We start from the raw sequence: 20,509 nt of genomic DNA, 5'->3' as shown, positions 1-20,509 counted from the left end.
CGTATCAACCGACGCGGTGCTCTCATTTCTGAACCTTTCCTTCCATGAAGCTTCTGGGCACCTTCAGTACTCAGAGCTGTCATGAACCTGATTTGAATGTTATCTCTATGAGGATAGGGATGGGGAGACAGAAGCTTCAGGAGGTTAGACCAGTCAAGAGCGAACCCACGGTCTACCTAATGTGAACTAAATTATAAGCCTTTTCTCTCTGTAAGTAACGCCACCCCTAAGAACTCAGTCTCTACTGTATCATTTCCCCCTAGAGACAATGTAAATTCTCTGTTGCAGGACCGAAACAGAAATACAGGAAGCCCAGACACTCCCCTCATGGTCCTGAGTAATGCAAGTGTCTATCTCATTTTATAACACAGTCAATACGACTCTCAACAACTGGTCTCCAGTCACTCTGATACAGAGCAGCTGAAAATGACAATGCGAGCTAATGCGTATACCATCCTACTAGGCCTGGACGTAGCTCTTTTGAAAGAGTGTCAAATATCCTATCTCACTTAAAGTTCTTTCCAACAATCCTAAGGTAAAGAATCATATTCCCACTTTATACACAGGGAAAGAGAGACTCAGAAAGCTAAGGAACTTACCCCAAAAGACAAAGCTGGCAGTGAAGCTAGAAGTGAAACCCAATTCTTCTCCATCCCAAAGCCCTGGCCTGCTCTCTCCTGATCTTCCCCTACAGACTCCCGTCAAGAACTAAGGGCGTGGGTGCTAGGTGAGGACTCTGGTGAGCTGCAAAGCAAAGCCTCTGCCTTGCCCCCTCAAGGCAGGTAGCAGGTAGCTCTTCCTCAGCTTCAGCTGGCATTTACCAGGGGAGATTATAGTTCTAGAGAAGTCAAATCTTTTACCTTCTTTGGCAAGATTAACCAGATTTTTAGGTAATTTTTAAAAATATGAGCAGCTAGTTCCTTAAACACAACACAACACACACACACACACACACACACACACACACACACTTCCTTGTACAGACAAACATCTTTGAGGGCTAGAGGGCTGGATCTGGCTCTGTGGGCCACCAGTTTGTAGTATCTCCCATAGTGATGCCCATTTATTATATCCACCAGGAAGCCACAATACAGCCCGAGTCCAAAAGTTCCAACGGGGCCTTTATTCATTTCTATGGCTTCTGTACACTTTGCAAATCAAACCTCTCCTTAAAACTACACACAGTTTCGGTGGACTAAAGAGGGGTACACGCTTTAACAGAAGCATCTATCTAGGACAGGCTCGGTACCTGCAAATGAACAATAAAATACCATCCCAGCCACTAAGCAGGCAAGTCCAAGAGCAGTGACAGCAGCCCCTGGGTTCAATTAGTCTGTGCTTTGCCAGATCGACAAACCCGTGAAAATTTCAAAAAGGTAGATCGCAAAGGCAAAAAAGCACCTGCAGGAACCACTCTCCCTATAACCTTTCTTGTCCCTCTTTCCCCTTCAAGTTTGATGATTTGGCGGTTCTGGAACTGTTCCGAGAGGAGTCAAGACTCACTCTGCCAGCCCCAGCTGTTCAAAGCTCAGCCCAATCTGTTCCGTACAGTTGGCTGTATTATAACAATAATGCAGCTACAGTTCACCTTCATTTGCTGCAAAGATCATTAACTATCCCTCAGAGAGACGCAGCATTAAAGAAAGAGCGCCCGAGGCATAATAAACGGAGGTCTCTGGGTAGCACAGTTCCCCAAAAGGTAAGAGGATGCCAGCCAGGCCACCTGACAGTTTCCACAGTCAGAGAGAAGGAGAGAAAACAAGGGCAGGAGGGACGGAAAATAAGAGAAAAAAGAAAAGCAAGAACGTGCCTGGCAAACATGTATGCTCATGTGAAGAGAAAATAAAGAGGGAAAAAAATGTTTGAAATAATGACAGCAGGACATTTAAAGTAAAATCACAGTGGAGACATGATTCTACCTGTCTGGCAGCTCTAACATTCTAATACAGAGGGAGAAGGAAATTTGGAGGGTAGATTGAGAACAGAACAAGTGACTTACTGTCCTGTACAGAAAGAATGCAATATTCTGGACAAGTTCAGCAAAAGAGAAGACGGCAAATTGAGTGTGACCTGTCTTTAAATTGTGTATCTGACCTCCTGTGCATAAAATGGAATTAAAGTGTAGAAGGGGGCGTGTTCTGTCATCTGATTCATGCACTGAGTTCCAGTTTTACGGGAGCCACATTTGAACCTTATTCACCAAGAAGCCAGCCCTCTGAAAGCGCCCAGAGGTAAGGGTGTCCCCTTCAAAGAAAGTACTGCATGACGTATAAATACCCGGAAGCTCCTTGGTGGATAAGGAGAGCACCAAAATCGATACCTGTTCTAAGTGAGTTGCCACTGCTGCATTAATCTAAACCAATTTCCAGTCACTAATGGGTAGATAATTCCTGGTGAGGTAGGACTCTGACTGGCAGATCGCATCTGCTAGAGAGGTACTTTCTTCGGAGCCACACAGGTACTGTGTTTAAAAGGAAAAAAAAATTCAACAGCTCCATGTTCTACATCTGCAGGATTTTCTTCACTTTCTTTTCCTTACTAAAATATGTCCCTAGTGCGGTGGTTCCCAACTGGGAATCACTGTGTTCTCCGAGGTACTTTTGTGGTTGCCCACTGCGGGAGGGGAGCGCTACTGGCAATGAGTGGGTAGCGGCCCCGGGGTGCTACCACATTCTACAATACAAAGGGAAAAAATCCTACAATACAGAATTATCCAGCTCACAATGTCAGGAGTGAGGATGTTACTATCTGTGCCTGTGAGTGTTTTAGGGATTCAACTCCCCTGTTGACATTCTGTGTGGTTTTTTGGAGGAGTAGAGCAGAAGGCGTTTCTAAAGGACATCTTGCTGTCATTAAAATCCCTTCTTGCCACATAAGAGTAACATTAAACATAAAGGAAGAGGAAGACCAGGGACAGACATGAACAACTAATTTAGAATCACAATGGAATCCTGATAAATCCTGTTGCAGCAAAAACTTTGCAGAAGGCTTCAACCAGTGATTTCGTTACTAAAATGTTAAAAGAGTAAAAATAGCATAGTCTGACTCAACTCACCTAGACGGTAGCTGCAAAACATATGCATACAAACATAGCAAAAACATAGTAAGATTTACTTTTATAAAGAGGAAAGACAGCCTCGGCCACCTCTTATGGAAAGAGACACACACCCCACCAACAAACACAAACACATCCACAACGATACATCCCCAAACCAGGAGACTCTGTGAAAGCTCTCCTATTGGCTTTGCACAAAAGAACCTCCTCTGAAGGCAGAAAAAAGCTGAGATTTAACCCCTTTCTAAAAGAAGGAGAACTGGAGTTCCTGTCGTGACTCAGTGGTTAACGAATCCAACTAAGAACCATGAGGTTGCGGGTTCAATGCCTGGCCTCGCTCAGTGGGTTAAGGATCTGGCGTTGTCATGAGCTGTGGTGTAGGTTACAGACACGGCTCAGATCCCTCATTGCTGTGGCTCTGGCGTAGGCTGGTGGCTACAGCTCCCATTTGACCCCTAGCCTGGGAACCTCCATATGCCATGGGTGCAGGCCTAGAAAAGGCGAAGGAAAAAAAAAAAAAAAAAAAAAAGACAAAAAAATAAAAATAAAAAAAAATAATAAAAGAAGGGGAACAATCCCCCAGGCACACCTGGAAAGGAATCCATCACCTTTGATGCATGCATCTGTCCTCAGCCCGAGCACTCAGTGGAGTCACCCTAACATTTATAGGGCTTGGCAAAAAAATAATCCACTGTGAGGTAATTCAGTGTAAGCTCAGGTCATAGCCCCATCTTGCCAAATAAAAACAGAACTGCCAAGGATCCTTTCCTGTTGCTCTAGCCCTCAGACTGATGTGGTTGCTCACCTGGCTGGCAGTCCTCTTCCCACTGGTCCTCACGCACTTCCTGGGGGATTGACGTGCGTGTGGCAGCCTCCAGGAAGCTCTGACCCTCTGGGGCTCTTGGGGCTTTCTGGGATTCCGCTTGGCAGCCACACTTGGCCTCAACAGCTCCCGGGAAGGGAAAAAGCAGAGGGGAGGTGTAGCCTCTAACTGGGCTAGAGCCGTTGACTCCCCCCTCCGCCCTAGAGAATAACATGTTCTGCCCCCCCCCCCCAACAGGCCTCCCCAGTGCAGGGGCCCAACTTCCACTCGACACCACAGAGACACAACGACAGAGGAATTCATTCACTACACAAGGTCCTGGGAGCCGGGGACATGGACTGGAGAAGGGCACGTATCCTCAGAGAAGAAGGAAATATTCCAAAGGCAATTTTATTTCAACAGGCTCTTGGAGCAAAAACGTTCTCCTCTTAGGTGAACAGAATACAGAATATGAAGCTGGTAACCTAATTTATGAAACTGTCCATGTGTCACTTAAAAGAAAAACATAGATCTCATTTTGTTACCATCCAAGCTGCTCCCCAAATCTAACCCCACAGCTGCTTTTGTGTTGACAGGACCTGTCCTCAAGGGGTGGAGGGGACAGCAGGCTATTCATCTCTGGTTTTAAAACAGAGAAAAACGAGGGGCTGGGGGACTGGATCATTTCCACTGTAACCAGGTCAACTGAGGAAATCTTTCCTAGCCAATGCACTTAGACCCACTGGAATGTATTTAAAACCAAAACCCTATCCCAGAAGGAAAACCTGAAGACAATAGCAATATTCAGGAATGGACCCTGAAAGTATTTTCGTGTTTGGGCAAAATTCTAGATTTTACTAAATCCACCCATGATGCTATCAGAGATCTCATCCTAAAGGCAGTTATATCACAATTCCTCAAGATTTCTTTCCGCAGAGTGCTTGTTCCTGATCAAAGGGGTAAGGCTGAGAAAAAAGAATGTGTGGATGGAGCTGGGAGATGACAAGCAAGAGGCATGGGGAGGCTCCCCCAAGACCCACATCCGGATCCACAGTTCAGTGGTTCACTTTTTAACATGATAGATCAGGCATGCACTCTTCTACTCGTAAAACTAAATTTACTTATTATCCAACACTGCAGTGTTTATTAGATTTATTGAATAAATGATAAAAATGTAAATCACAAAATGTATTATATAACAAAGTGTGGGGTTTTACTGCATGCCAGGAATGTACCTTCTCAGGTGAAATTTTCTGGAATAAAAGTCAAGGTGGTCATAATACCTCCAAATCATCTTCAGGTTGCCCTGAACTGGAACGCCATGAACAGTGTATTCAACTGCGAGTCTGCACGTACGTGAACATATTTCTTTATCTTACAGTCATGGTTGGGACACCCAGTTAGTTTGCTAAACTTAGCAAAGTTAGCAGTTAAGATTTTTTTTTTTTTTAATGGCTTCACCCATGGCGTATGGAAGTTCCCAGGCCAGGAATTGAATCTGTGGCAACACCAGATTTTTTTTTTCTTTTTTCTTTTTTTTCTTTTTTCTTTTTAGAGCTACACCCATGGTATATGGCAGTTCCCAGGCTAGGGGTTGAACTGAAGCTGCAGCTGCTGGCCCACACCACAGCCACAGCAATGCCAGATGTAAGCCAGGTCTGTGACCTAAACCAGAGCTCACATCAACGCCGGATCCTTAACCCCTGAGCGAGGCCAAGGATCAAACCCGCATCCTCATAGATACTAGTTGGGTTTGTTATTGCCAAGCTATGATGAGAACTCCAGGAAATTTTTAAGATGCTTAGCCACAGCAGCCAGTGTCAGGATAATTTTACTTAAGAATATATTTTTCTGAATATACAGTGGACACTACATCTTTGTGAGTCCTCTTGGAGAATATAAATAAACTGTCTATGGGTACCTGTCAATTACAATCCTCCTCTAGTTTGTGTATTTGTGATTTACGACAGGAAAATCATTCATTTCCCTAGTGATCATGGAGAAGCCTGCTGAATTTTATATAATGTAATTGAAGAGACAGTAAGTCAAAACATATAAAACATCCTTCATACTTATCTTAGCCATCTGCAAAGTTTCTTACAGGCACCAACTCTTTAACATCGTGTCAGGCAGTTTTATGAGTTTCCCAGGAATTGTAAGTTATTTAAACATGAGCGTTTTGGTGTCCCAACAAAGAACCCCAAATTAGCAAATCTAAGGTACTAAACAGAAAAACACTGACGTGCCACGCTGAAGGATGGCTCACAAAACACCAAGAAACACAGTGATACAGGCACTTAAGGATCAAAGAGACATTCTAATGGCAGAGCAGAAAAATAGAATTTTTTGAGAAAAATATGAAAATGACATAGACACAAAAATAGCAGAAAACCTTACATCCTGCTGTATGATAGAAGGCAGCTTGCTTTCCTCCGCCCTACCCTCTCAACAGGATTAAAGCCTGATGCAGGAAACACCTATATCTAATTTGTTATCTACCAAGTTAAGCACAGAAAGTAAAGAAAAAAAAAAAAAAAGGGAAAGAGAAGCACAGCCCAATTTTACCCAGGAATGAGGGAAGACTGGGTGGGGTAGGTCCCTGAACCCCGAGGGCAGGCAGCAGGTGCTGCACAGGTAAGCTGAGCTGGTTACAAGGTTCAGTTTTCTAGCTGTGAGATGATGGTGATAATATTATGCCTGTGCTTTCACTGTTTCAGGCTCTTCAGCAATCCAGCCTCCAGCACCCTCCCTGCCCACCCTCTCCTACCCGACCCTAACATTCTTCATAGATCTGGCTCCAAAGTCTGCTGATACCGTAGGAGAAACCACTTCCTGCTTTGTGTCCTTACAAGAGCTCTTCATCCTGCTTACGTAGCACTTCTCTATCTGCACCATGACCAGCTGAGTAGGGACACTGTCTCGCACCACAACCCAAATGCCTTGAGGCCAGATCAGAATTTTATCTACCTCTTACCTCCAGAGTCTCATAGAGGGTCTGAAGTACAGTAGATGTTCAGTAAACATCTGCTGAACAAGTATGCCAGTGAATGAAGAAACGTGTAAATTACCACAAGGACTAAAAAAGGCTAGAATGAACAGAACCTAGTTCACTTATTTTCACCCTCCAATCATTACAGTTAACAGAATTCTAAAGAGAGGGTAAAAATATAAGGGAAAATGTAATCCCAAACAGAAAAAGATAATCTCACACAAAATAACACAAGGATAGTGCACATTATAAATTACGGCTGCGGAATTCTAGTCCTTTGAAACCTACGCAGAATTTCCTTTCCTTCTACCCTTTCATCTTTCCCAGGATTTGTTTTTCCACCATTGAGTGGTTCAGGCTGAAGACCAAAATGACGCAGGGACACTTATGTGCAAAGACACAAAATTTCCCACTCTCTCTCTCCAAACATTAAGCATCCCTGGGTCCAGCTCAAACCCTGGACAAGTGCCCAGAGAGTTTTCCCTAAACATTGCACATGACTTAATCTCCCCTCACCCTCGAACTATGGCTTGGACTTACACTTTACAACTACTACCCTAAAAAGTGTATACTACTTATAATTAATGAAAAAAACATGATCATCTTGGAAATACACACACATGAAAGCATTTCCTATGTCAACTGAGGCCAAGTCAAGGCTTTCAGAGAGCCACAGCTGCTAACTGATTCATCAAGCTAAAAAGGTCACGCTGGGGAGGAGCTCTGGAGCCAGGGGGCTTGGATTGGCCACACTAGCTTCAGCACGTTGGCCAGTTCGGAATCCTACTATTGTGCCTTGACCTCTTCACCTATAAATGGAAATAATAGCGGGGCCTACCTCACAGGAGCATCATTCAGAGCAGAGAAGTTCATGCAGATAAAGTAAACAGACACATACACGGCATACATTAAGCATTCAGTAATAAAGCTACTGCTGTATAGTCATCTCCAAATATTCTTTTCAATGATTACTATAGAACATTCTAGAAAACAGAACCAAAAAAATGTTCCCTCTCAGCACATCTCTGCCAGAAAGTCATTGCCATTTGGGGCCTAAGGCTTAGACCAAAGTGTAAAATCCCGATCCTAAAATATTATGTTCCTATAGGGCATGAAATCATTGAAGGTTTTGAAAGGAAATAAAATTCAGTATTAGTTTTACTACAACCCATATGATTATACACTAAAAAAAAAAAAAAAAAAAAAAACTTTTTGCACTACATACGACAGAGTCAACAAGGATAACCCTGCAGTGCTTACTAACAGCATGCTTGGGGCCGAGCTATTTGCCCCTCTGAGCCTGCTTTCTCATTGTCCAGTGAGATTAGTCATTGCCACAATCATCTTCACCAAAGCTAATGCCTTGATGGGAATGGATGTGTGTGCATGTATAAATGAATCACTTTTTGTTCAGTAGAACTTATCACAACATGTAAACCAACTATACTTCAATCAAACGTTTTAAAAAAGGAAATAAAGCCCTCAATTATGTATATAAGAGCATCTAACTCACAGATGACCCATGCAGTCTATATATATTTATTCCTCCCAATTGCTCTCCACATCTGTGAACTTGCTATGATTCACATCAGTTTTCCAAGATTCTCCTGTTTTTCTTTCTCCCCCTCTTCCACGTCAGATCAGGTCTGAAGGAGGAAAAAGAAAATACTAAAAAGGCAAAACAATTTTTTGCTTCTGACAAAACCCAATCAAACATTCCTGGTGAATGAGTTCCCTAGTTCCTTGAGCCAAGAATATCTGCTGCGATAAGTATATAAGGGGGGCCAAGAAAGGGTGAATAGTTACCTAAAACTGTACAAAGAAAGCCAACCATGAAACATGAATTGTTAATATCAAGCTACTTGTAAACAGAATAAACAGTGACCTCTTTCCCTGAGTTTGGACTTAGCAGACAAAGAAAATAAAGGTATGCTCGTTTTTGACTTTGAAAACAGATGGTGAGCAGTATCTGAGAACAGCAAATTGTATATCCTCCTAGATATTTCTGCAGGATTAGATAGGACTCAAAAAAAAATGATACTGAGCATGTAAGTAATCCAATAAAAATCAGCTTTTATGTTCTCTCTCCTCCTGATAACTGAGCAACATGTAAAAACTTAATGACTGGGCATAAATTTCAAAAAGATTGGTCTACAGCCTTTTTGATTAACTTTTAAATAGCTTGTTTGGGCCCCAAACCTATTATTTAAATTATTTTTGTTGGTGGCCAAACTGTTTTGACATTAAAGGAAAAGAAGGATCTGCCACCTAAGTAGTTGGCGAGGAAGGGTGTACTTCTCCAATTCTAAGTGTCTTCTGTGCATATCCTGCAAATACAAATGAGTCGCAATGAGTAGTTCAAGAATTGGATCTCAGTCCTGAGACTACATGCTATTTACTTACACAGTATCATAGATGAAGCCAAAAGTCTCTAGTTTGTTCAGCTTTTAGGAAAGTAAGATTCAGAGAGGTTCTGTAATTTGAAGTTCATCCAGCTAATAAGTACAGTACAGGGATGTAAGCCAGAGTTTTCTAAAGGCAGCATCTGCCCCTCCAGCGAATGGTGCCACCTCTGCGAATACACATCCACAGTGGAGACTGTGGAGGCCACTATTGGAATGGCCGATTGGAGTCAACTAGCGGTGGCCATTGAGTGTTTTTGTTTTTTTATTCAGTGGGTATAAGGAGTCACTAAAATTGTTTATTAGGAAAATGACATGTTGAAGAGGAAGAAATATATTATGTTATAGACATATAAATTAAACAAAACAATGTAACCATTCTCCTTCTAACAATTGCTTCCTGGTCTCTTTGACTACACTGGTCTATGAAAGGCTGGGCAACAAGTCACTGTTTCCAATCTTTTAAAAATGTCTAGGATATGTCATATTTATCACGATTATCTCTTCCATCCAGATCCACCCTCCAAAAAACACTCTTCTGTCTGGTGAAAATCCAAAGTCAACTTTCACAAAATCTACTAAAGCATAAAAAGAAATGAAATAACCCAGAATATTCAACACTATTGAAGGAGAATGACAAAGGGGAAGGATTAACACCACCCTCAACTTTTCTCACTTATTATAAAGTTACAGTAACCAAGACAGCATGGGATTGGCAAAAGAAGAGGCAAACAGATCAATGGAACAGAATAGAGAGCCCAGAAATAGACCCACGAGAATACAGTCAACTGATCTTTGTAAAAGAGGTAAGGCAATACAACAGAGCAAGGATAGCCTTACTGGAAAAATGGACATACACCCACACATACACACACGAATCTAGACACAGACCTCACACCCTTCACAAAAATTATCTCAAAATGGATCAGAGACCTAAATATAAAACACAAAACTATACAATTCCTAGAAGATGACATAGGAGAGGACCTAGATAAACTTAATTTGGCAATGACTTTTTAGATAACACCACCAGAGGCATAATCTATGAAAAAGAGTTGATAGGTTGGACTTCATTAAAATTAAAAATGTCTGGTTTGCAAAAGATACTGTCAAGATTATGAGAAGACAAGCACAGAATGTGACAAGATATTTGTGAAAGACGTATCTCATAAAGGATTTTGTATATGCAACCATAGAAAGAACTTTCAAAACTCAACAATAAGAAAACCCAATTAAAAAAACGGGTCAAAGACTTTAATAGACACCTCATCAAAGATACACAAATGGCAAGTAAGTATGCAGACAGGTTATCCTCATCATCAGGGAAATGCAAATTAAAGAAACAATGAGATACCACCACATATCTCCATTCTAATATACATATTATTTGGCCATTGTAAAATCTAGAATATTGACAATAGCAAATGTTGACAAGAACATGGAGCAGCAGAAACACAACCACTGCTGGTATGACTGTAAAATGGTATAGTCACTTGGAAGACAAATTGGTGCTGCTTATAAACTGAGCATTCTCTTACCATTCAGCAATCACGTTCCTTCTTATTATTCAAAGAGGCTGAAGCTTATATCCACACCAAAACCCACACCCAAATATTTAGAGCAGCTTTATTCATAATTGTCAAAACATGGAAGCAACCAATACGTCTTTAGCAGGAGAATGAATAAAGAAACTATGGTACACTCAGATATTGGACTAGTATACAGCAGTAAAAAAGACATGAGCTATCAAGTCTTGAAAAGACATGGCAGAAACTTCAGTGCATATTACTAAATGAAAAAAGCCAATCTGAAAAGGTAACATATTGTATGATTCCAACTCTGACATTCTGGAAAAGGCAAAACTAGGGAGACAATGAAAACATTAGTGGTTGCCAGGGTTTGGGAGGGTGGGAAGATGAAAAGATGAAGCACAGGGGATTTAAAGGGGAGTAAGTATACTCTAGGATACCACAGGGATGGACACATGCCGTCATACACTTGTCTATAAGATGTACACCACTTAGAGTGAACCTTAATTGAACTATGAACTTTGGGGGGTAATGACGTATCAGTGTAGGTTCCCCAACTGTATCAAACACACCACTCTAACAAGAGATGTTGATAATGGGGCAGGCCATGCATGTTTAGGCAACAAGGGGTATGTGAAAAATCTCTGTAGCTTCCTCTCAATTTTGCTGTCAATCTAAAGCTGCTCACAATAAATGCTCTATTTAAGAGAGAGCCAAAGAAGAATGAAACATAATTTTCTTTTTTTTTTTTTTTTTTTTTTTTTGTTCGTTTGTTTTTAGAGCCACACCCATGGCATGTGGAAATTTCCAGGCTAGGGGTCAAATCAGAGCTCTAGCTGCCGGCCTACACCACAGCCACAGCAACACGGGACCTAAGCAGCATCTGTGACCTACACCACAGCTCATGGCAACACCAGATCCCCAACCCACTGAGGCCAGGATTGAACCCGCATCCTCATGGATACAAGTCAGATTCAGTTACTGTGCATCACAATGGGAACTCCTGAAACATAATTTTCTGATACTTATAATCTTTTTGGGAAAAAAATGTATAGCATTCCTTGTCCTTTTAGACCTAATAAACACAAAATATATTTGTGGGCAACCAAGCACCATAAAATCCTCTCCAGACACAATTTCAGGTGGAGGAAAGGATCAATTTCAGTAAGAGTGGGATATAAATGAATAAAACCCACTTCCTGCTTTCTCAATACAAACATTCATTTAAAGGGGATACTTGTTTACATAGGCAGAAAATTGAGACAGCTTTCAAAAAGTACTTACTGTCTGTGAGCCCTGGTTATGATATGGTAATAAGTGCTATTCCTTGACAAGGGTAAAATAAATAACTCTGGCTTATGCTAATTTTTAATTAATGTTAATGTAAAAAATTAACTTATCAAGTCACCATCAAAAGATATGCATGCCTAGCTAGCAATTGAAATCAGACAAAAAGTCAAAGAAAAAGCTCCTGCATGATCTTCTATATACACTAATATAAAATGATTTATTTGAGATAGTGTTTATGTTGGAAAGGTATGTAAGGATATAAATAGCTTCTATTCCGCTGGTTCAATACCAATGCAGAACGTATGCCTTAATGGTTCCATGAATGGTCCATCAGAAGCCAACTCTAAGTCTACACTACGTGTATCTTAAAACAAGAACAAGGACTGGCTGGTTGATTGTTCATACATCTTTCTGAGGAACAGGCTTTCCTATAAAGCTTTCTATATGAACACATCTACCTTCCAACTATAGTTTTCTTGTCTTCCCTCAGTACCTGTATCTTTTTTTTCCTACATTCTCCTGCAAAGAATTTACAAACTGTCAACAAAGCCTTATGTTAAAGAGAAGCATCTAAGCACTGGCTCAGTCTTTGTAAGGCCAATTAAAATTCTCTTGTCTTTAGAATGATCTGATCCTCCCATTTTTAAAGGAGTGATTCCAAAAGCAAAAAATATCTAGTCTTGAACTCAGCAGATTTTTTAGTTATATAGTCTCCTTTCCAAAGACTCCATAAAAGATGACACCAAGCCACATGCAGCTCACTTTCTTTGGTTGCTTTGATGAGATTACTGACCTTGACTACTCTCCCATGGGAGGGGCAGAGCAGAGTCATAGAAACTCTTATTTTTTCTCAAATGTGCTTTGAGTGTTGAACATGTTAATGGAAATGACCAATCTTGAACAACATGATATTCTTTAGGTAATCTATAGTACAAACATTGTAACACTTAATAAACAACTAAACTATAATCTGAAGAAGGCTTAGACTTAAAAACAGACAACCATAATGCTGAGAAAAGTCTTGATTATCAAACTATAATCTGATCTTATAAATTCAAATATGAAATAACTTCAATATTTGGATATGAGCTTCATAAAAATCAAGTTAAAGTTACTCTACCAGCTTCACCATGCAAGTTTGTGGCAAAACTAAGACTAGATCTCCAATTTCTCAATGCCTCTTTGTTTTTATTAAGTCACTGGAATGAAGTGCTATACATATCATATTTAATCAAATTTCCAATTTGCTCTTTTCTCACTGGATGTTAATAACTGGAGTTCAGAATTACCAAAGGTCCTGGTATCACAAAGTATATGTATGCTTGGGCCAAGTCAGGGACACGCCCAGGAGAGCTGATGGCCCTGGCTGTTGTAATAGAGGGCAGGCTTTCAGGGCACTTGTCTACTGCATCCCATCCCCAACTCATACACTGAAAAGACAACACTTTCATACTGGTTTGAACCAAAAACTATAGCAATACTGTTGGAAAAGAGATACTCCTGGTAGATTAGAATAAGACAAGACTGATAGATGGTAGAGATAAATTACCTTGACCTTAGTTCTAAGTAAAACTAAGTAGAACAGAAACCGAGAGTAGAGATATTGCAAAAGCCTTGAGCTCTCAGGCCGAAGAAAAACTTCCACGGTTCCATTTCTTTCCCCAAAGTTCCAACTTCTGTTCCCTAGGCTATCAAGGGAAAAGAGGCCAATAATGGGAAGAAAGAAACCCCCAGCCCCCCCAACTTATGAAGATGGAAACTGGTGATATAGGATTCCCAGAAAGGGTAGAGAAAAACTCACTTAGCCTCCTACATTCACAGAACTAGGTAAGTACCTCCCCCAGCCCCGCTCCTTGGACCGTAATGGATGGGGAAGAGCGAGGAAGAAGGAAGTGGGTCTTGGTTTTACTGCTTGCTGCCTTATCAAGAGCAGCCCTTAGGCCTGGGGCAACTACAGCTGATGGTGGTCACACCATGAAGATTGTTGCTCTCTAGTCCATTCTTGATAATTTAGGGTGAATAATACAAAACGTTTTAACTCAGGCTACGGTTGTAAGCCTACTTCTCACCTCTATCAAGTGAAGCCAAGCGAGGTATGAAGAGTGCCTAACAGTTTACCAACTGTCATATATATCATACCTCATCTAATACAACTCTCTGAAAAGAAAGCATTGTAAATATCCCCACTTGAGAAATGATGAAAGGAAAATTCAGAGAAGTCACAAAATTTTCCCAGAGTTTACCAGGTAATCAGAAGAGGCTGGTTTCTAATCTAGATCTCCTGACTCCAAGTGCCCTAAACCATGGGAACTGACTGAAGATTTCATCTCCCTCCCTCTTCCATCCTTTGCTTACATTTAAAGTGCCTATGAGCAATAGAAAGGTTTTTTGAGGGTTGGGTTTTCAGAGAATTTATAGATTTCAATTCTCCCTGTTCTTTCTGCTCCCAAATTATCATAGATTACATAAAGTTGGCTTCATATTATCTCTTGGGTCTTTAGATGAAAAAATAAATTTTAGAAATATAATTAAAAAAATGGGCTTAATGTACCTTGGGTGGGGGCAGGGGAGGGTGGGGCCAATGGTTTTTATGTCTCTCTGCTCTAGAATCAAATCCAGATTTGGCTCTAGGGCCAAATCTCCAGTAGAAAAGTCAATCCTGTCTTCCAATCAAACAAATGAAGTCATCTGTGCTAATATTTATACAAGGGATACAAAGAGACTACACAGTATCACTTTGTAGATGCTGGGAAAAGACACCACCTGTTCATTCAAAGCCGAAGACTTCAGTTCCACCTAGATGTTGGGGAAATTAACATAAACTTTTTTGAAAGAAGGGTTAGTCATTCAAAATAGTAACATTCTTTCTCCTCCCTCCAAAAAACAATCTTCAGATAATTAGGATTTGAGAAGAAAGGGGTTGGTTCTCTACATCATGTGGCACTGTGAAGATATGATAATTAACATCCACTGTTAAGAGTTACAAAGCAATCCCTTTCCTATGTTATTCAGAAGACTTGGCTCCTTATTCCCGAATTAAAATGAGGACGAAAAGACCTAACTTCCGCCTTGTCTCAACATCTGTGGGCTGCTTTCCCCACAGCCAACCACCTTTCCTAAACTCCCGACTTTTCAACCGCTAAGACCATGGAAACATTAAGAATGACCCTCCTTCATCAAACCTCAACTTCCCCTCCCACTTGCACTTCTGACCAATGTACTCACTTCAAAGCAAGCAACAGCATCCTGTTCAGTTACTCAGTAGGGCCTCTGTATCTTCACCTAACACCTTCAACCCAAAGAAAACCAAAAGCCACAAAAGACCTCCATCATCTCCACACAGCTCCTAGTCCAGCGATGGCACTTATGTAACCTCTGGTTTTTGCTCTTATTGTTTATTTTGTCAGTTGCCATGGGAAAGACTGGACAACTCCATCTGCAAGGGGTAATTACTGGCCTTCCAAACACACACACACTCACGCAGCAGAGAAGAAGTATGTGCAGTTAAAGACTTCTTCAAGGAGACCAAGCAAAGGTTAACCAATGTATTACTTTGCTGCTGGCATGCACACAGAAAGGCAGCTGTTCGTTACCAAGTATACTCCATATTTTCAGCTCAAGTATTCATAATCGAAATTAGTATCTCCTCACAAGTTAATATTTCTCAGGCACTACAGACTAAGTGGATCATCTTCGCACAAAGAAGAACCATAAATAGAAATTCACAAGTCTGACTTTACCGAATGTCAATGAGGTTAAGAGAGGCTGAGCAACTCTCATAGGACTGATTAATAGTAGAGTCAAGAGTCCAGCCCAGAGCCCACAGTCTTGCTGCACTGACCATTGCTCACGGTGCCTGACCACAGCCTGGGTCACAAGCACCGCTGGCTTCTGGTCTGATCTCCTGACAGGCTGAAGGGACTCCAACTCTCACCCAACCCATCCAGTCAAAGTGAGAAAAATACAAAGCTCCTTTGGTACCAAAGTGCCTATGATCACAGGCCACAATAGTAACAGTGATCCTCTCTTTTGATTCCAGCACAAAATAAATATGCATGTGTGACTGACATTCAAACGATGTGGCCTTTTCCACTTTCTTCACCAGTTTCCATTTCCTGCAGTTAACTCCTTAACACTCTTGCATGTCTTGCCAAAACCATGGCTACCTGCTGATGTACAAGATAAAGTCAACTCTGAGTTTTAGGAGATTTAAGAGTGTGGACTAGTAAGAAGAGCAGTAGTTCTGCTGCCATCTACTTTGGTTTTTTTTTTCCCCTGGGAGAAGAAATATTTATCCCTTGGCCTCTTCTTCAATGTAGGTAATCATTTAGACTGTTGTGATTCTTTTTTAAGTAGTTAATTTACAATGTTCTGTGAATGTCTGCTGTGCAAAGTGACCCAGTTACACACATAAACACATTCTTTTTCTCACGTTATCCTCCATCATGTTCCATCACAAGGGATTAGACGGAGTTCCCTGTGCTATACAGCAGGATCTCATTGCTTATCCACTCCAAATGCCACAGTGATTTTTAATCTTTACCCTTTGGATTGGATTCCTAAGGATGAAATGTTTGTAGAATTCCCAAAGAAAACTCTCGTGGTAGTGCAAAGTTTAAAATACAATTAAAAGAGATCAGGTGCTGTCAGAAGCAGTCTTGCAGACGAGGCTGGCCATGTTAATTGCTGCATCTTTTAACATGTCAACAAACACGGGTGGAGTCTCCAGAAGAGCCAGGCTCATCCCTACCCCCCTCACAGTCCAGTCTACCCTCCTGGACTCCACCGACCAGTGGGGACATCGGGCAGTGTAGACTGCCCCCTTCTCCATCAGCACGGCACTCCCGGCTGTCACAGTGCTGCCGGAATGAGTTTGGTAAGACGCTGGCTCCAGTCCCTTGGCCTCATCTGACCCTGTCCTCCTGCCATATCACTCATCTCCTAGAAAGAACATATTCCCAAGCCTCTTCCCCATCAGTAGTAGGAAGGGAATTTCAAGTCCCTGAGTGTTAAGTGATGTGGGTAGAGAAAAAGGTCCAGCCTGGCTTCCTCAGGCGGGAGATGAGAGGGAGCGGTAGGCAAACACAATGCTATACTTTCACTTTGCCAAATTCCCATCCTTTTTTGGCCTGAGGCAACACCAGAAGAGAAAGCCAAGAGGAGGTGGGAGGATGAGTGGCAAGGGCTCCTCCTCTTCCCCTGTGCTTCCTGTCTGTAAACACATCTGCACCACCCTTCCCCACGCAGGGCGCCTGGGGAGATGCACGGGCTCGCCTGCCGGCGGGGCCCCCACCCACACCAGGCACTTCCGTACGCCCCGGGAAGCTGGGCACGGAGGGTTGTCAGGGTGGATCCAGGCAGCCCAACGGATGACAGTGCCCTTTCCATTAACAGCCAGAGTTCTTGGGCTGCTTCCCAGAGGTGAGCAGGGAAAGGACATCAAAACATTTTTGTCTTTGCCCTCTCCTAGCACCACACTCTTACCCTTGCCCTAGATGCTGCAGCCCACAGGAGTGAACGGGAGGGCCTGGCCGGGGGGTGAGCCATTCTACCTGCGGGAATGAAGGCAGGCCCCAGAGCAGGGAGGCCGTGGTGCAGAAACCCCAGCTCACAGACCCAAGGCCAGAGCAGAAGCTGTAATTAAACATAAACTTGCCAGCGCTCTCTCTTAACACATGAAGCCAAAAGTTAAAACGTCTAATGGTCTGGGGCCCATGCCAAGCCCCAGCCCAGGGCCCTCCCCACAGAGACTAATGCAAAGGAGTGAGGTGTGGCAGGGGCCAGACAACCAGGTGGCTGCAGGGAGCCCCTCTTCCAGGCTTCTGTGACGTGCTAACCACCATCAGTGGTGCTTTGTTGATGTATCTGGCCCACCAGGAAGAGTGTGGAGCCGACAGCCTTTGCTGGACTTCATGTCTTTGGCTAAACATGTGAGGTCTGCACTGCCGAACAAAGTGGCCACCAGACACACGTGGCTCACGGGCACTTGAAATGTGGCCAATCCCAGCCGAGAAGTGCTGAGCATTTCAAAGGCACAGAGGATTACATGAGCATGAAAGTAGATTACATGAAAGTGGACTATCTCAATTTTTTTTAATCTCCATTACCTATTAAAATCATAAGAGTTTGGCTACATTGGTTAAGTAAACTGTATGGTTAAAGTTCATTTCACTTGGTTTTCTGTTTCCCAACATGGCCTCTAGAACATTTCAAATCACACTTTACATGTACATATATACAAACAACGTGCGTCGTATTTCACTTGGATGGCATGGCTCTGGGTACGCCATTAATGCTGCTGAAGGAATGAATGCTGACTGAAGAGACAGCATTCAATAGTCCATAGAAATGGTTAAAAAAGGAGCAAGCCATCGCTCTTCTCTGAAGTAACGTTTGTAGCTGGAGCTACATTTCATTCTGAGTCACTTGCTATGAGAAAATGCTTACTAATCACTCAGGACTCCAAAAGAATGAGAGGGCGACAGACTGTCGGCCAGGCCACACCACCAAGGCCAAACAACCTTCGGTCCTATGGTGGAGACTCCACAGAGCACAGGACCAAGCACACACACACACTGCAAGAAACTGCCAAATGGAAAGAAAACAACCCATCTGAGAACCCCACAGTTTTCCAAACTTCTCTTCACTCTAAACCTAACTCTGTTCTCAGTCCAACCCTTTGCTGTTCAATATTCTTTAAGACTGTTTTAAGACAATTCACTGCAAATTAAAAGCACTATGAGTATCAGCTCACACACACATCAGGATAGCTACTATAAAAACAAGAATAATAAATAAAAAGTATTGGTGAGGCTGTTGAGGCATTAGAACCTTTGTGCACTGTGGGTAGAAATGTAAAATGGTGCAGCTGCTTTGGAAAAAAAGTATGGAGGTGCCTCAAAACATGAAAACTAAAACTGCTATATGATCCAGCAATTCCATTTCCAGGTATGCATCCAAAGGCACTGAAAGCAGGATCTCTAGCAGATCCTTACATGCCCATTGGTCATGGCACCATTAATTACAACATCTAAGAGGTGGAGGAAACCCACGTGTCCATCAACAGATGAATGGATAAACAAAACGGGTGTGTACCTACTCTGGAAAATTATTCAACCTTCAAAGAAGGCAAACCTGCCCAATGCTAGGAAATGAGTGAATCCAGGGGTCATTGTGTGAAGTGAAACAAGCCAGTCACAAAAGGACAGATATTGTGTGATTTCACTTATGACCTCTCTAAAGTAGTCAGTCAAGCCTATAGAAACAGAAATTAGAATAGTGAGTGCCAGAGGCTGGAGGGAGGGGAGACTGGGCAGTTGTTGTTTAGTGGGTACAGAATTTCAGTTTTGCAAGATAAAAAAGTTCACAGATCTGTTACTCAACAATGTAAATATTAACAGAACTGTACACTTAAAAATGGTTAAGATGCTAAGTTTTATGGGTTTTTTTTTTTACAATAAAAAATGACCAAAACATGCAGCATGATCAATTTTAGTGCTGCGGAAAAGTCCACAATGGAGACTCTGACCCAGTACAACATCTCAGCATCTTTTGTTTTCATAAAAGGAGTTCCCCGGTGGTACAGTCGGTTAAAGATCCAGCATTGTCACTGCAGTGTTGTGGGTTCAATCCCTGGCCAGGAATGTCCACATGCTTCGGGTTCAGCCAAAAAAAAAAAGAAAGAAAAAAGAAAAGGAAAGAGAAGAAAATACACTCAAACAGCTATTTGTACACCCATGTTTACAGCACTTTCCACAATAGCCAAAAGGGGGGAACAACCTAAACATCCATTGACAGATGGCTAAACAAAATGTGACACATCCATACAATGGATTATTATTCAGCCTTACTAAAGAATGAAGTTCTAATGCAGGCTACAACACGAATGATCCCTGAAGACAGTGTGCGAGGTGGAACAAGCCAGTCAGAAAAAGGCAAGCAGTGCACAACTCCACTGAAAGGAAGTGTCTAGTGCAGTCGAATCCACAGAGATGGAATTTGCTGGGGACTGGGGGTGAAGGCAAAATAGGAAGTTATTGTTTAATAGGTAGAGTCTCCGTTTGGGAAAATGAAAAAGTGCTCGAGATGGCTGGTAGGGATGGTTGCACAACAACGTGAAAGGATTTAATACCCCCTGAAGTGTTTACTTCAAACATGGTTTAAATGATCTATTTGATGTTAAGGATATTTCACCTCTAGTTTAAAAAAAAAAAAAAGACAAGAAAATATGACAGGAGAGGGAGGGAGGTGAAAAGTCAGAGGGGAAGATTAGAAGCCTTTTGCATGATCCAAATAGGAAGTCAAGCATCTCCCCTACTTTGAAATGTCAACAGAGCACCACTGCTTCTCTTCAGGTGGTCTCTATTGCACTTGGCTTCCAATAACGTGCATCCTCTTCATTTTGCTGCTTGAAAACTTGCAGTGAGAGTCAAAAAACAGACT

At 42.0% G+C, this 20,509-nt stretch overlaps 2 long non-coding RNA genes across 3 annotated transcripts in view; one reads left to right on the top strand and one right to left on the bottom strand.

Moving 5' to 3' along the window:
* The window catches only part of LOC110261655, a 43,772-nt gene extending 23,493 nt beyond the window's left edge, over window positions 1–20,279 (top strand). Inside the window, exon 2 of the long non-coding RNA XR_002346098.1 lies at window positions 1,454–20,279. This is a non-coding gene — a long non-coding RNA (uncharacterized LOC110261655). The remainder of the gene's footprint in view (window positions 1–1,453) is intronic.
* LOC100512907 overlaps window positions 1–20,509 on the bottom strand; it is a 408,455-nt gene that overhangs the window by 82,262 nt on the left and 305,684 nt on the right. The gene's annotated exons all lie outside the window — the stretch shown is intronic.

This window comes from Sus scrofa, chromosome 7 (genome assembly GCF_000003025.6).
Source record: "Sus scrofa isolate TJ Tabasco breed Duroc chromosome 7, Sscrofa11.1, whole genome shotgun sequence".
NCBI lineage: Eukaryota > Metazoa > Chordata > Mammalia > Artiodactyla > Suidae > Sus > Sus scrofa.
This window is presented reverse-complemented; position numbering and strand designations above follow the sequence as displayed.